This window comes from Phascolarctos cinereus, unplaced genomic scaffold (assembly GCF_003287225.1).
Source record: "Phascolarctos cinereus isolate Bilbo 61053 unplaced genomic scaffold, phaCin_HiC Scaffold_7;HRSCAF=346, whole genome shotgun sequence".
In the NCBI taxonomy this organism is placed as follows: Eukaryota; Metazoa; Chordata; class Mammalia; order Diprotodontia; family Phascolarctidae; genus Phascolarctos; species Phascolarctos cinereus.
This window is the reverse complement of record NW_027556180.1, coordinates 9403252-9418871: the sequence shown is the minus strand read 5'-3', so window position 1 is coordinate 9418871 and position 15620 is coordinate 9403252. Positions and strand designations below refer to the sequence as shown.

Sequence of the window (15620 nt, the reverse complement as noted above, 5' to 3'; positions counted from 1 at the left end):
AATAGAAGTCTTCCAGCACCTTAAGTGACTATACCTTAACTCTGTAAATTTTCTGATCCATGACAGAATCCTATCCTTATCCTCTGCCTGGTTGGGTGGTTTGTAGCGTAGTATTATTACATGGATACCATTTCTGTTCCTTTTTTTCCCTTTTATGTAAATTTTCTGAGGATAGATGTTTATTCATTTTCATGCAGGTGTGTAATCAATGTTGAATATACATGAGATTCTCAACATAGTAATGCTTCTCTTCTTCTTTAGTTCTATTTCTGTTGAGCAAGAGAGCATTCCTTTGCCATATTCTAGTCATGAGTCTCATCTTCTCAAGTCTTTGTGATACATAAAAGTGTTCTAATGGAAGCCTGTTCCAATAACCCTGCTCTGTCAGATTTTTAAGTATATTTTGTTACTCTACTTTATCTGTGCTTTGATATCTTGAAATCTGGAGTGAAAAGTACTGCTGCCATACAGGGGGACAGGCTTCACTCTGGTTTTCTCTCGGTCTCCTCTATTGTTATTGAGAGTACCTGGTTTTACTGTCTTGAGGGTTGTCTTTCTCCCACCCTCTGAAATTGTTATTTAAAGCTCTAGAGGCCGAACACACTTCCTACAGTCTTGATGAAATGCCTTCACCTCCTCGCCAGGAAGGAGTGCATCATTCCAAAATCCAAAGGTTTTTTTGGTCCAGAAAACCAATCTTCATTTTTCTTTCAAAGTCATGATCAGTTGAAAGAAGTGATGGAAAAATCTCAGCCCCCACAGAGGGACAGATACCTCCACAAAGTTACTAGGGATACATATGTTCCATCTTGAGTCCTTTCTTTGCCATTTAAAAAAAAGTCAGAATCTGAGGAAGAGAAATGGCTTCATCCAGCATTAGGTAAATTTGATGGAAAAGTCTCACATCCGGGCTTGCTGTCCTTTCCCTGGTAGCTGTGCTTCATGATCAGAACTTACTTGGGGATCGGGGGGCAGGGAGCTGTTTCTCCTTTTCAGAGAAATAATAATGGTCCTTTAGTGGGAGCCCTAGAACAGTGAGAATGCGTGGATTTGATTTACCAATTATTTTCATTTCCAGATACAAACATATGCAGCCCTGTCAGAAGGAAAGAGGGAAAAAGTAAATCTATTTTTTGAATGGAAAGACATCGTTCTCATCACTCATTCTTTTCTTGAACTTTCTTTTCCACTCATCCATCTCCTTTCTTGGAGTGTGGATTTCAACTGGCCCTATTCTCCTGATGGTTGCAGGCTTCAAGCTTTGGCTCAGGACTGTTCTCTTAGGAACTGTGTGTGCTAGGAGGGGAAGATGCCCACTTAGAGAAGTCTGCTGCTGTCCGTGGCAGGAACCTTACTGTAAATAGCACTTCTTAATGAACAAAGCAAAGCCTGAGTGTGCTCCATTTAGCATGGGGCAGGGCAGGGGGTTAGGGTTCTTGGACTGGCATCACAGGTGGAGTGGCCACCAACATCCCTCCGATCACATCCTTGACTGCTGCTGCTGTGGGTACCAGCCCAAGGACACATGACATGGCAAAGGGATATTTTAGCTGCTTGATAAGCTGGTGTTGACAGACTGTTCAAGGTCACACTTGCTGGACACATTTAGTTCCTGATTTGGACTTCTCTCTGTTTCCCCGGGTAAGATGGGCCAGATGTGTCATAGCGCTTCAGATGATCAGCTGCTGGGCTGTTGGAGACTGCAGTCAGACGGCCTCCTTCTTTGTCTGCTCCTGCCTTTTCTTCTGCCTATTCTTGGCTCCAGCTGACAAAACGAGAACTAGACGGAAGATTATCGGGTTAGAACCAGACGGGACTTGGACTGTCTAGTCGAATTCTCTAGACTTGCCTGCCACCATTTTATAGATGAGGGTGCTGAGGCCCAGGTCAAGTGTTTGCTCAAGGTCACAGCCAGCCAGTAGCAGCATCACAATTAGGAGTCAGGTCCCTTGATTCCAAACACAACCCTCTCTCCTTTGTGCCCTCCTGGCATTTGGTGGTGCCATGCAATAGGGGCTCCCCTGTCTGGGCATTGCTTCGTTATGAAGGATAGCAAACCCTGACACAGCATTTTGTTTCATCACGGTTAACATTCACATGGTGCTGGGTGGAGTAGCGGGATGTGGCTACATTTGGCTTAGGAGGACCTGGGTTCCAGTGCCTACGTCCTGACCCTCCTCCTTAGCTCCTTGTGACTTCCAGCAAGTCTCTGGGGCTCGGCTTCCTCCTATGGGTAGTCTCTATAGTACCTTCCTTGGAGGATTATTAATAGGATAAGAGTGGATAATGTACGTAAAGCATTTTGTGAACCTTAAGGCCTATGGAAACCCTAGCTATGAAGGGGATGATCCTATGAGTCCTGTGACTTGAGTATGTCTAATATCTTGAGGCTTATAAAGCACTTTACAAACATTATCTTACTTGATCCTCCCAGCAGCCCTGTTGTGGTGGAGTTATTTCCATTGTGCCTGATTGTGACTCCATTTTGGGTTTTCTTGCAAAGATCTTGGAGCAGTTTGCCATTTCCTTCTCCAGCTCATTTTATAGATGAGGAAACTGAGGCAAACAGGGTTAAGTGACTTGCCCAGGGCCACACAGCTAGTAAGTGTCTGAGGCTAGATTTGAACTCAGATCTTCGCGACTCCTTCCTGGCACTCCATCTACTGTACCACCTAGCTGCCCTGTGAGGGGGATAGCAGCTGGCTATGAAATGCCAGAAACAGATTCTGAACCCAAGTCTTTCCTAACGCTTTGTTCAGCTCTCTTCCCATGACATGCTTCTGTCTCTTACAAAAATATGGATTGGCAATGCACAAGGGGGGGAAAAAAAAAGAAAATATTTTGCTGTTTATTTTTTACCCTTCTTTCCACACCAAGATTTATCATGGGAATTCCAGCTAGTCTTTGCTTCTTTGGGTACGTGGGTGGACGTGAGAGGAGAAGGCTCTCCCAGGAAATGTGGCAAACACCTTTGAAGGGAGGATGCACAACTTTGCTTGGGTCCCCAGAGGATAGAATCTGTCAGTCTATGTCCAGCGTTTATTGAGCTCTTCTATATGCTGAGCACTCTGCTAGGCTCGAGCCCGGGGGTGGAGTGGGGCAGTGGGGGGAATAGCAAGATTGTACAATCTCTGCTTTCCAGGTGTCTATGATCTTGTGAAGGGCAAGGGACAAGTATAGAAATGATTAGAATGCAAGTTCAAACATGATTAGGAGAGGCCAGAGTGACCTGAGAAATTTGAGGAAAGAGGGGGAGTGGAGCAGAGATAAGGGGAGGCTAGAAGAGAGAGCTTGGCACTTTCCCTTGAAATAAGGGAAGGATTTCACATGGGGCAGATGTGCAGGGAATGCGTTCCAGGCATGGGGATTTCATGTGCATATGTTCAGAGGCGAGAGAGGAGATGAGGCAATATCACAATTGTTCACCTAGTTTGTCTGGGGCACAGAGAGCATGAAATTAGGCAAGAAAGAGGTTTTGGAAGCAAAGGATGGCATGCTTCTAATGATTGGCTCGGGAACGTTTCTTTTGGTCGGAGGTGATGGGGAGCCATTGAAGACTTTTGAGAGGGGTAGTGATGTGATCAGAAGTGCCTGGAGCTGATTGGGAGCCAGGTGATGTTTGATTGAATAGACTTTCTTGGCTGCATGAGACCAGGGATCTTAAGTACGATGTGATGCTATTAGAATCTCCTCTGTCAAATCAACAACTGAGAGCATTTATTAAAGGATGACTACACCAGGCATCATGCTGGGGCCTAGTGTTTCAAAGACCAAAGTGGAAGGAGTTCCCCAAGAAGGCCTTGTATCGGGGAGCCCATGATCTCCCCAGGCATCCTGTCCCAGTCCCATTCTGGATAGCTGTCATTGCCAGGTTTTTCCTGACATCAAACAGTACACATTTATCCTCTCAGTTTACAGATTAGGAAACTGAGACCCTGGGAGGTGAAGAGGCTTGTGCAAGGTGACATAGCTAGTAAGTGTCTGGGCCTAGATTTGGACTCAAGTCTTCCTGACTCCAGGTCCAGTGCTGTACTCACTTTGCCAGCCAGCTGACTAGCTCAGCCATCATCATGGCTTCATTCTTCTCAGCTCCACTCCTGATCCTGAACTTCTTTCTCCACCATGCCCCTGGGTGGGCACCTCCCTCCACCACCTCTTTTCAGTTTCCTAAGATCCCTGAGGACAGAGAATATTTGTTTATTTTTGCTTATATTTGTAGTCTTCATTGCTTAGTACAACGCCTGGCTCAAGGTGAGAACTTAGTGAATGCTGTTGACCAGACTTGATCTTACCCCCTAAAATGTGGCAACCTGACTTGAACCTGCAGCTCCAGCAGGGTCTGCCCAGGGCAGGCTCAGCATGACCATTATCGCTTTCTTAGTCTTGGAGATGCTGACTGGGAGGGACTTGGGGAATGGGGGGAGTGCAGAAGTGAAGAATCCATTCCTTCTGCATTCATATTTCTGTCTGACACTTTTCCTACTGGAAACAGAGGCAGAGAGATGATTAGAAACTCTCAGAAATAGGTCCTTCTTATCTGGCCTCTTTTCCTGCAGCATGAAATTGAGTCGGCTGTGAGTTCCTTGCCTATCAGAGACTTCATCTTCTTGTTCCTTTCTCGTTCCTCAGACACTCAAAGAATTGGAAGGGAATTGGTCAGAAGAAGCCCCAGAAAGCTGAGTTATGGGAAGCGTCTGGTCCAAAAGACCACGTGACTGAATGCCTTTCCAGGGTCCTGGGTTTCAGGAGTCCTAGGAGGCTGCCACGAGCCTGCTTGGTAATGTGAGATATCATTTCCTCATTCTGACTCATTTTCTCCATTTGCAAAATGAATAGTCGGCACCTGCTGCTACCAGCCAGAGCTGTTGGGAGTGTCTGAAGGGGACCTCTAGGCTTCTAGGGTGGGGAATTTGGATTTCTGTTCTGAGCAGGAGCTGGAAAATGTACCCGGGAAAATGTACTATTATAGATAGTAACCTGCTAAACATTCAATAGGTCCCTTTCTTTGTACTTCTTAAATATTGTTTTAAATGCATTTGGTATCTATGAATATTATTTAATGTTGACATCAATGATTGTAGCTATAACATGTATAGTATGTGGATGAAAATACATGGGATGTGGAATGAAGTCTGCAGCAGTTGGAGTAAAGATAAAATGTCCTAGAACAGGGCTTCTTAATCTTTCCTTGCGCATGGACCCCTTTGGCAGACTGTTACCCACCTCTAATACTATTGTGGTCTACTGGTGCTTCTCCATAGACCTGTGGGGTCAACTGTAGTTAAAAACCTGTGTGAGGGTGAGGGTGAGAGTGAGAGAGAGAGAGGGAGAAAGAGTGAGAGAGAATCACATTGAAAGTCTTAGTTGAATTATATTGAAATATCACTCTAAAATAGTTTAACTCTGGAATTTGTTCGGTTGTGACCCCATTTGGAGTTTTCATGGTAAAGGTACTGGAGTGGTTTGCCATTTCCTTCTCCAGCTCATTTTATAGTTGCAGAAACTGAGGCTTAAGTGATTTTCCCAGGGTCACACAGCTAATTACTGTCAGAGGCCAGGTTCAAACTCTTGATGAGGAGTCTTCTTAACTCTAGCCTGGCACTCTATCTACTGTGCCATCTAGCTAGCCCAGATTCTGGAATTAGAAGACCTGAATTAAAGTCTCACCCCTGGTACATACTACTGTGGGACCTTGCACAAACTAACCTCTCTGAACATCTATGTTCTCCTATGTAAAATAAGATGAGGTCTTCATGGCCCCTGGGGTCTCTTCCAAGCTGAGAGCTATGATCCTCTGACCCTGTCACCTGATTTTTTTCCTGCAAAAGACCAGAATGGTGCCTAGAACCTGTTAGACATATGTGGTGAAGGCTCAGGTAATGACATTTGTTTCTAGATTCTCATAAACAAAGATTTAAATGTAGAGCTGCTGTTGTTAATTGTTTATTGGAAGCATTATTGTTTGACATTGAAGGGAAGAAAGCAGAAGGGCAAAATTTCAGTCAACAAGCATTATTTGTCTATAGTATGTGCTGGCTGCCATGCTAAGCCCTGAGGGTACAGGGAAAGGCAAATACAGTCTCTGTCCTTGAAGAGCTCCCATTCAAATGGTGGCAACACGTCAGTCACTAGGTTTATAGAGTAGCCCCAGATGACCTTTGATTTCCCAGGATCATGTCTCCTTATGGAGGCTCTTTGATGGTTCAGATGGGCTACAGAGGACTCTTGGCCGAGACAGCTCACCCAAGCAGCCGGGTGGAATTTGGGGCTGTCTTCAGTGGGATTGTGAAGAACAGACTCAGACTTGTGGGCCCCTGATTTCTCGGCCAGCGCAGACTGGGGAGAAGTCCTGAATGACTCCCCATCACATCTCCCTGACAGTCACACTGGCCTGTTAGATTATCCTGCCACAGCTCTCCATCTCCCACCGTTGTGACTTTGTCCAAGCCACCCTCTGTATTTGGAATGTGGCATTAGCTCCTTTGCCTCCCAGAACCCCTTGTGGCCTTCGCAGCAGAGCACAGGTGCCTGTCTGGGTCCTCTCAGTGGTCTCTCCCTTTGCAAATGACTTTGGATTTCTCCACTTGGTATTCTTCTCCTTCCCCTAGGATAACTATATAAGCTCTTAAGGACAGAGATTTTTCTTTGTTTTCGTTTTTAAATTTTCTAATCTTGGACCCATTATGTAAATACTTAGTAGGGATTTGGACAGAATTGAATTCAGAATTTTTTTTTGTTTATTTTTTGAACGGTGGTCATTTCCTAGCTAATGATGAATGTGTTAAAATATAGTAAATACTGACTGAAGTTGGAAATCCATGGCACAAACTGTTGTTTTTATTCTTTGACATTCTGAAGGAAACCACCTAATTCAGTTGACTCAGGGAGATGAACGTTTTGGCCTTAGCATCTCTCAAAGTCAATTGGCAACCTAGCATTTATTAAGCACCTGCTGTGTGCTGGGCACTGTGCTAAGGCTTGAGGTTACAAAGAAAAGGAGGACAGTCCCTGCCCTCAAGGAACTGCTACTTCTATGACCATGAGAGATACATACAGGATGAATTGGGAGGAATCCCTGAAGGACAGCACTGACTTTAAGGAGGGCTGGCAAGGGCTTCTTGTAGAGGTAGGGCTTCAGCTGAGCCTTGAAGGAAGTTGGAGGAGCCTTGAGGCACAGATGAGGACAGCCAGGGAAGATGGGGAATCCCGAGGTGCATTGTCATGCTTGAGGAAGAGTGGGGAGACCAGGGGTACCCGACTGCAGAGTACGTAAGGAGGCTGGAGAGGTGGCAACCGGCCGGTGATGGAGTTCTCTGAATGCCAGAGGATTTTGTATTAGCTGCTGGAGGCCCTAGGGAGCCACAGGAGTATATTGAGGAGGGGGAGACCTGGTCAAACCCAGGCTTTCGTTTTGTCTGGCCAACCCCTTCTCTGCAGGACGGACCTCCAGAGTCTTGGGCCCAGCTCTCAGCCCTCCCCTCCCCCCAAGCACACCGAAGTCTTCTATTCTCCAAAGCAGACATCCTGGGCTCCTTCAGCTGACCCTCCTACCTGTGCCTCAGGGTCCTTCCTCATACTGCTCACTCTCCTCTGGACACTCTTCAGCTACTGTGTGTGTGTGGGGGGCATCTCCTCTTTATTCCTGATTCTTGGGCCCCCACATAGCTCACTGCAGAGCTTGCTGTCTGCGAACTGACCTGTGCCCTCTTTTGGTCTCTGTCTCCCCAGCACGGGCCGAGGGTCTTGCCTGGAGCACACACTTAGTGTTTCATGAACTGAATTGAACTCCCAGCAAGTTGATTTTTCCTTAGAGTTAACCCCCTGCCCCCAATTGTGGTAGGGACTGGTCTTAGATTTTCTGGAGTTTAGTGGTCTCCATAAGGTGTGGGTCTGTGCAGGGTTGGATCAGTTACTTTCCGGGCATGAAGGAAAAAAAAAGGAGAAAGCTGAGTCACCTGAGGCTGTGTATCTATATTAATCTGGCTGAGGAACTAGGTCAGAGCTGGGCCAGTTGGAGCCAGTGACTGCTGGGGTGGGGCGGAGGAGGGGAGTGGGAGCCTGGAGACTCTGGGCCCAGGCCTTGCAGCCACATTTGGTGTGTGTCAGCCCAAATGGCCTCTCCTGGGGTTGATCAAAGTGTGCTGGTCCAGACCCAGGCAGCAGAAAGCCTTAATCCACAGCACCAGACCAGTTTGTTGGTGGGTCTGGGAAGGGGTGAGGAAGGGAGTGGGGAGGGAGAAGGTACAGGAAGAAGCTGAGAAAAGCCACTCACTCCTAAGAGACGGTGTGGGTCACTAGCCCAGACCCTCTGTGTGACCTGGGGTGGTCAGGCATTTAACCTTTCCTAGGTCTAATTTCCTCCTTTACGAAATGAGGGGGTTAGAATAGAGATCTCTGAGGTCCCTTTGAGGACCCTAATGCTATGATACGTTTGCTTTTGTATCTTCCATTCTTAGTATACAGTAGGTCTTAATAGATGCTTGTTGATCACTGAAGTGGAGAAAGTGCTGTCCTTGGAGTCAGGAAGACCTGGATTCAAATCTTGCCCACTGTGTGGCACTACATCCATCTGTGCCTCAGTTTCCTCATCTAGAAAATGAGAAGGTTGGACTCAGTGACCTCCAAGGCCCCTTCTAGCCCTAAATCTACAATCCCATGATGCTTTTGGAGTCTGGTTCTGTTTCTTGAATTTATGCCAAACAGTTATCAGGGGTGTGACCTAGTAGATATCAGGCGACATGGGGAACTACAGAGTCTTGGAACTAAAGTCAGGAGACCTGGCTTGGCTTTACCTCCCGTGGAGGCAGCTGCGGTCCCTAAGGGATCCAGGAGGGGCCATTTATCTGTCTGTCTATCTGTCTGTCTCTCTGTCTCTCTATCTTCATCTGTGAAATAGGGATAGCAGTGTCTGACCTCACAGAGTAATGATGAGGTTCAGATGAGATAAGAGCGCTGAAAGATTTGAATCTGAAAGGCAACAGGCCCATGAACTTGAATTTGTGGCGGGATGGTTGCTGGGAAGTCCATTGGGTCAGGAACCTTGAACCCAAGGTCAGAGTCCCTCTTTTACCACTAATTAACTGTTTGACCCAGGCCACATCCCTCAGCCTCAGTTTCTGGTCTTCTCAATGAGGGGGTTGGAGTGTACGATATTGAGGGCTTCTTCTACTCATGTTCTGTGATTGTCTTCATGTAGAAGGCAGGACTGAATATAGAAATACATAAACATAAAAACAACAATCATAATGGACAGGCATAGAGTTGGAGTGTTCCTTTTCATTTTCTGTGGCCTTCTAAAGCATGGCTGCTTGTATTTACTCAGGCATTTTTCTATATTAATGCCTTTTGGTGTACGCCATAGTCATTTTCTGATATGGAGCCCATCTGGTGACAAAGAAGATCAGTGAAACCAAACCGTGCCCTGACAGCAGTAACTGTGCTGGGTGGCGTCTGCAGCATTTAGCGCCTGTGGGCACCTGCCTCGTGTGTGTCCTCGTGATGCTCTCCAGCCCCAGTGGTCACTCCAGGGACCCGAGGTCAGGTTCTCTGTGTTGTTTTCATGACCTCTTCTTGCTGTGGGGGTCAAACTCCAGCATTAACATCTGCCCCTTTTGTCATTAGGGGGAATGTTCAGAGGGTCAGTGGGCTTCTACAGGGCACAGGCCCTTCCTCAGTCTACAATTAAAGCTACAAAGAAAACTTAGACCTTGCTAGCTCTAGAGACCACAGACTTTAAGGCTAAGAGGGGGGATTTAGAGGCCTAGTATTACTCTTATTTCACAGGTGAAATAAATTTGGACACTGAGATGTGGGGATCTGCCAAAGATTCCCTAGAATCAGATGGAAGAGGCCTTAAGGGGCCCTCTAGTCTGGCTTGTAACTGATCAATAATTCCCTCTATTCTACTCCCCACAAATGGTCCCCACTTGAAGATTCCTAATAAGAGGGAATCCATTAATTTTCAAGGCAGCCCTTTCAGTATGAATGGCTTGGTTAGGACATTTTCCCGGCATCCGTCTGTTCTAAGTATGCCTCTTTGCTGCTCCCCCCCGCCCACTTTTCCTTCTCCTGGCTCCCAGTCACAGCTGCGCTTATGCCCCTTAGAGGCAGGATGGAACAGAGAGCAGCCTTTCGAATACTTAGGATAGTGATTGTGGACTAGATGCCTTGGGGTCACTCCCAGGTCTAATTCTCTTCTTCTGACTGGACAGGTTCCTTCCACGAGTCCCCACATGGGATGTACCTGAAGCCCTTCATCCTTCCTGTTGACTTCCAAACAAGGCAGTCTCAATCTGTGTTCTAGCTGTCACTAAATAACCTGTTACTTTAAACAAGTCATGTAGCCTCCCTGGCCCTCGCTTTATCAGTGGTCCAATGACAGGTTGGACTAGACCTTTTGGATACTATGGACCCCTTTGGCAGTCAGGTGAAGCCTGTGGACCTGTTTTCAGAATCATGTATTTAAATACATGAAATAGAAGAATTATGAAAAGAAGCAACTGTGTTGAAAAAGTTTTTAAAATATTAATAAAAAATAACTAGTCCCCAGGTCTCATGTTAAGAACCCCTAGCAGAGGGTGCCAGAGACAGATTATCTTAGTATTCCACAAGTGTCTCCATTTCCTGATTCCATTGCTGGCAGGGTTAGGGAAGGGCAAGGCTGTTGGGGGGGAGGTTGGGTAGCAAAGGAAGCCATCCGGTTATTAATGTATTTCTCACTTGGCATCCAAACCCTGAGATGACCTCATTTTTGGCTTTTCACTTTCCATAATTCAGAGCTTTTAGCATGTAATGCCATTGGGCAGAGGCAAGTAGGAAACGGTCAGGCCACCAGGGTCGGGGAGTCGCTGGCCACCGGTCCCAGCCTGGCCCCTGCCCCTTTGCACTGGCTGTGACATCATTCGGTTCCTTCTGGGGAGCAGGCAGGCAACCCGAACCCTGCCATGCCTTTCGGTCTTGCTGGTTGACCTTCTTCCTGGCAAATAAAACGGACGTATGCAGAGACAGACAAGTCAAGCAGTCTTCATCTACTGCTTCAAAGCTGTGGCCTTCTGTTGCTGTTGTTGGAGGAGACGTTTCCTCCGTGACCTTTGAGAGGTGTGGAGATCAGAGCTCCACCCCCAAGTCAATGGAGTGCTGAGCCCTCTCTCCACGCAAGCTGCTTTGTGCCTTCGTACACAGACCTTCAAGGCAATCTGTCCCTGGGCTGTCACCAGAACCTTTCCCCCGGCTTGCCCTTGCTATGGTCTGAGAGAACTGAGGCCCACCATGCTACAGTGGGATGCAGGAAGAGCACGTGAGCGGGCCAGCCCCCGAACTTCCTGAATATCCAGTTTCACCGAACAAAAGCAGTGGCCATTGGGGAACCAGTGTGAAGTCATTCTGAATCCTCATTGACTGAGTGTGGGTGACTCAGCAAGAACCCTGGGGGCCTGGCCCTAAGAACATTCAAGTGGCCACGTCCATGTGAAAGGTGGAGGGGAAGTCCAGGGGTGAGTGGAGCACCAGATGCTAATGGCACTGAACTTTGATTGGCTCCCGCTTGCCTTTTAGCAGCCTGTAGTGCTCCAGGCTGGTACTGGCCTTTCAAGGGATAATGGGCAGGTCTTCCGGAAGCCTTCTCACTTCCTCATTGCCTTGGGAGGCATCCTTCCCAGAGTCCTGCTTTCTCTCTTGACCAAATTCCAGGCTCCTGCAGCTGACCTGCTGGAAAAGCTGTCTCAGGGGCCTTTATCTCCCTTTGCCAAGGTCTCCTGTTGACGGCTTCATTCTTCTGACTATGTGGAGGATTTCCTTCAGTCAGCCTGCCTACAGAGTCACTAACAGTGGTCAGTGAAATTCCCTAGTTAGGAGGATGAGGATGAGTCCACTGAAGTCCTTCTCCCTCTGAAGCATTTTTCCGCTGACCAGCTCTTACGTGTCCATATTTCCTTTTAAAATAAATGGATGAAGAGTTGTGTTTTCCTGATGGCAAGAAGAGGAAAGAGATCTGGTCAAGTGAAGTGAATTCAATCACTGAACAAGAATTCACTTACTATATGCTAGGCACCCTGCTAAATGCTTTTTTGCATTTGATTCTCACAACAACCTTGGGAGGTAGGCACTATCATTATCCCCACTTTACAGTTAAGGAAACTGAGGCAAACAGAGGTTAAGTAACTGCCCTGACCAGGGTCACACAGTTAATAAACTACATATATGAGATATATTCAGAGTAGACGAAAGGGGAAGGCAACCACTTCACCTCAGCCTCAGTTTTCTCATTTGTAAAGTGGGGATAATAACGCTTACCTTGTGGATTCTATTTGTCAGACACAAACCTTCAAGTGCTATATAAATTGTAGATGATATTATTCTTATTAATTAGGGAGAGGGGCACTTCAGCAGTGAGGAAGAACATTGAATGTGGCACCGGAGATGGGCTTTGGAAAGGCAGAGTTGAAGAGGGAGGGAAGGCATTCCAGGCATGGGCGGGGGGGAACACCTTTACAAAAGCTTGGAGGTGGGAGAATGACTGTCATGTACAGGAAAGAGCCAGTTCAATTTATGAGAGAATGTGTGAAGGGGAGTCCAGGAGCTAGATTGGAGAGGGCTTTAAATGACAGGCTGAGGATTTTGTATCATCCTCAGGGTAATAGGAAGCTTCAGAAAATTCTTGCCATTTCTTGCCCACAAATTACTACCTGCTTATTCCAGTCTCTGCATAGCAAAGCTCCATTTAACATAGTATTATGAATTGTGTCTTGCAAATATACATGACCAGAAGGACAAATAATATGATTTGTGCGCACGTGCAGATGTGCATACACACACGTATTTCTGCAAAGTCTAAGGGACTGAGTCTATTTTTAAATGGTTGAGCCCAGAATCCTTTCCTCTCAGGTGGGAAGAGTGGATAGTAATCCAGTGTTGACTTACTCCCTGGACAAGAAGAGAGTTCCTCTTTGTTGGATTTACCTGGAGGCTCGGGGACAGGGCCTGCCTTTCCCACCTGCTTAGGGTACACTGGGTTCTAGCCATGGAGAAGAGGCCTGGCGTAGGCTGAGTCCTCTTCAGAAACTAGCCTTCCCCAGCTCTATCACAGAATTCTTGTCTGTCTCAACCACACCCATGGCCTCATCAGTGTAGAGCTAGTCTCTGTGGAAGATTGGGAAGCTGCTTGGTTTGGGAAGGCCCACCCTACCAGGCTGTCTCTGGGCTCTCCTTGAATTGTCAGACTGTAAAAGGAGGGAGTCCTTTACTGTCTTTATGTATGTGTCTTCTTCACACTCTGCCGTTTTGTTTTCTCTACCGTCCCCAGAGCCAGTCTGCCTCCTGACTTAGATCAGTGCCTTCCCAGGTTTGTCTTCTTGAGCCCCTCACCTCTGAGGGCTGAGTGGACCCCTAGGTAGCCTGCTCCCCAGGGTGTTAGGAGAACCAACGAGCAGTTAAGGAACTTCACTGAATTGTTAGCCCATCAAGGGCAGGCACTGAGCTTTTCTCTCAAGCACCTGGCTGGGGGTGCTCAGATGATTGGCCTCTCAAAGGCTCTGCCACTGGAGGATGAGGGCCAATGAACCACAAAGCACCCACTGAGTGCCTGCCACGTGCTGGGCATCTTGCTCACCTGCGGGGTGGGGGATATTCCACATAGGAGACTCCATCTCCCAGCTCTCTCCCTCCTCCCCATCACCTCTTAGAATCACTGGCTTCCTCCTGCCACTGAAGTCTGCTCTTTTCCATCCCCAAGTTCATAGTATTATGGCTTGAGCCAGGGCAGAAGGGCACTCGGGGGGGTCTACCTCTACCGAGTCCCAGGCTAAGACTAGCCAACAACACCTGGGGATGGCAGGGCTGCACTGGCTGGAGCAGAGGGGGGGGAACGCATCTGCCTCAACAAGGAACAGCAACCACGGCTTCCCTGATCTCTGCACCTAGGCAGTGAGAGGAGTGGGTGGGTGTGTATGAGAGAGAGAGAGGGGAGAGAGAAAGGGGGCAGAGGGATGAGGGTAGGGGGGAAGATGGAGGGAGAGTAAGGGGGGAGGGGGAAGAGGGGGGAGGGACAGAAGGAGGAAGGGAGAAAGAAGAGAGGGAGGGGAGAGGAAAATGGAAGGGAGAACAGAGGAGAAGAGGGAGAGACAGAGGAGAGGAAGGATGGAGAGGGATGCTAGCTTGGTCACCAAGGGAGCTCTGCCCTCAGACTGAACCAGCCACTCTGAAATGATTTGTTACCTCATCCTCTGCCATGTCCCTCGTCTGTGTTCTCAGCTTTTGACCCTTTTAGGCAAATGCGTGTTTTATACAATGTCTGTTCTTTTTGTCTCTTCTCTCTGATCCAAAGAGCTAGAAATCCTTTTCCTGTCAAAAGCAGGGGAACTTGGTCCAGAAAATTAACCTGAGAAAACATGCAGTTGCTGTCTATCCTAAGTTGGCTGTCCCTGGCAGTGTGGCCAAACTGGGGTCCTGGGAGGTGAAGGAATTTGTCCCTGATCCCAGAGGATTTGAATTGGAATCTCTGACCTCAGCACTTCTAAAAATAGAATCTTGGATGTGGATTTAGGAAGAGTTGGGTTAAAACCCTCCCTCTAGTGCTGCCTGGGTGACTTCTGAGCCCAGTTTCCTCTCTATAAAATAGGGATGGTAATGCACACAGTAGGTCTTTGTGGCATGGTTGTACCTCTTCAGTTGCACAGGGAGAGGCTGGCCTTTCACCAGCTTCAAAGGGCCATGTTCACGGAGGTTGTTAATATTTTCAGGTGTGGCCCGTGAGCCTCCAAGCTCTCTGAGGTTCTCAGCTGTAGATCCCTGAGGGGCCTCAACGATGCTAGCTCCTCAGCTCCCGGGATGAGGAGGTGAAGGTCAGAGTTAATAGGTGGCAAAGCCAAGCTCTGAATCTGACTGAAAGCCCACAACGTTGTCCGGGACTTCAGGCTGCTTTTCTCTCGTTATCCCCCATAGCTGTGACAAACTCACTGAGGAACTGACTCGTCTCCATTCGGGGGCATGGCCACGTGCCTCATCATCTTCTCACTGCCTTTCCCTCTGCCCCCCTTCTTCTGCACATCCCGTACTCCCGTGGAGCAGAGCAGCATGAGCTAATGGAAACCGCGAGGGTTCCAAGTGAAACACTCTCGTAGAGATGTGGTCTGACTGGACTGTTGGGATGTCATGGTTGTTGATGCTGGACAGTGTCCCCATCCTCAGAGACCTTACAGTCTAATGGGCAAGGCTCTACAGAATGCATGGGTTTACTGAAGAATATTTGTAAGGCTCAATATTAGCAGTGCATGCAAATGAACTAGCCCGTCAGGAATAGAGAGGAGAAACTGAGTAAAGAAATCATCAGGGGAGGGGGCAGCTAGGTGGCGAAGTGGATAGAGCACTGGCCTGGAGTCAGGAGGACCTGAGTTCAAATCTGGCCTCAGACCAAACACTTGACACTAGCTGTGTGACCCTGGGCAAGTCACTTAACCCCAATTCCCCCCCCCCAAATCATCAGGGGAACACGTCCTTGAAGGCTTCTGGGGTGCGCTTTTCTGTCCTGGCCCAGCCTACCTTGGGGGCATAAATAGTGTTACTGCCTTATAGAAGCTGGGATTGCTTGAAGCTGAAGAAACATTACCTCTTGGGCAGAGGAGGTA

General features: G+C 47.8%; 1 protein-coding gene across 4 annotated transcripts in view; it reads left to right on the top strand.

The window, feature by feature from the left end:
• Nucleotides 1-15620, top strand: part of LPP (LIM domain containing preferred translocation partner in lipoma) — a 709534-nt gene that overhangs the window by 29865 nt on the left and 664049 nt on the right. Inside the window, exon 2 of one of the 4 annotated variants that reach the window (XM_020989040.2) lies at nucleotides 4630-4777. The exons of 2 other annotated variants lie outside the window; for them this stretch is intronic. The gene's annotated coding sequence lies outside the window, so the exon portion shown is untranslated. Of the gene's footprint in view, nucleotides 1-4629; nucleotides 4783-15620 lie in introns of all 4 variants that reach the window. One more of the 4 variants, XM_078147348.1, reaches the window with a different exon arrangement.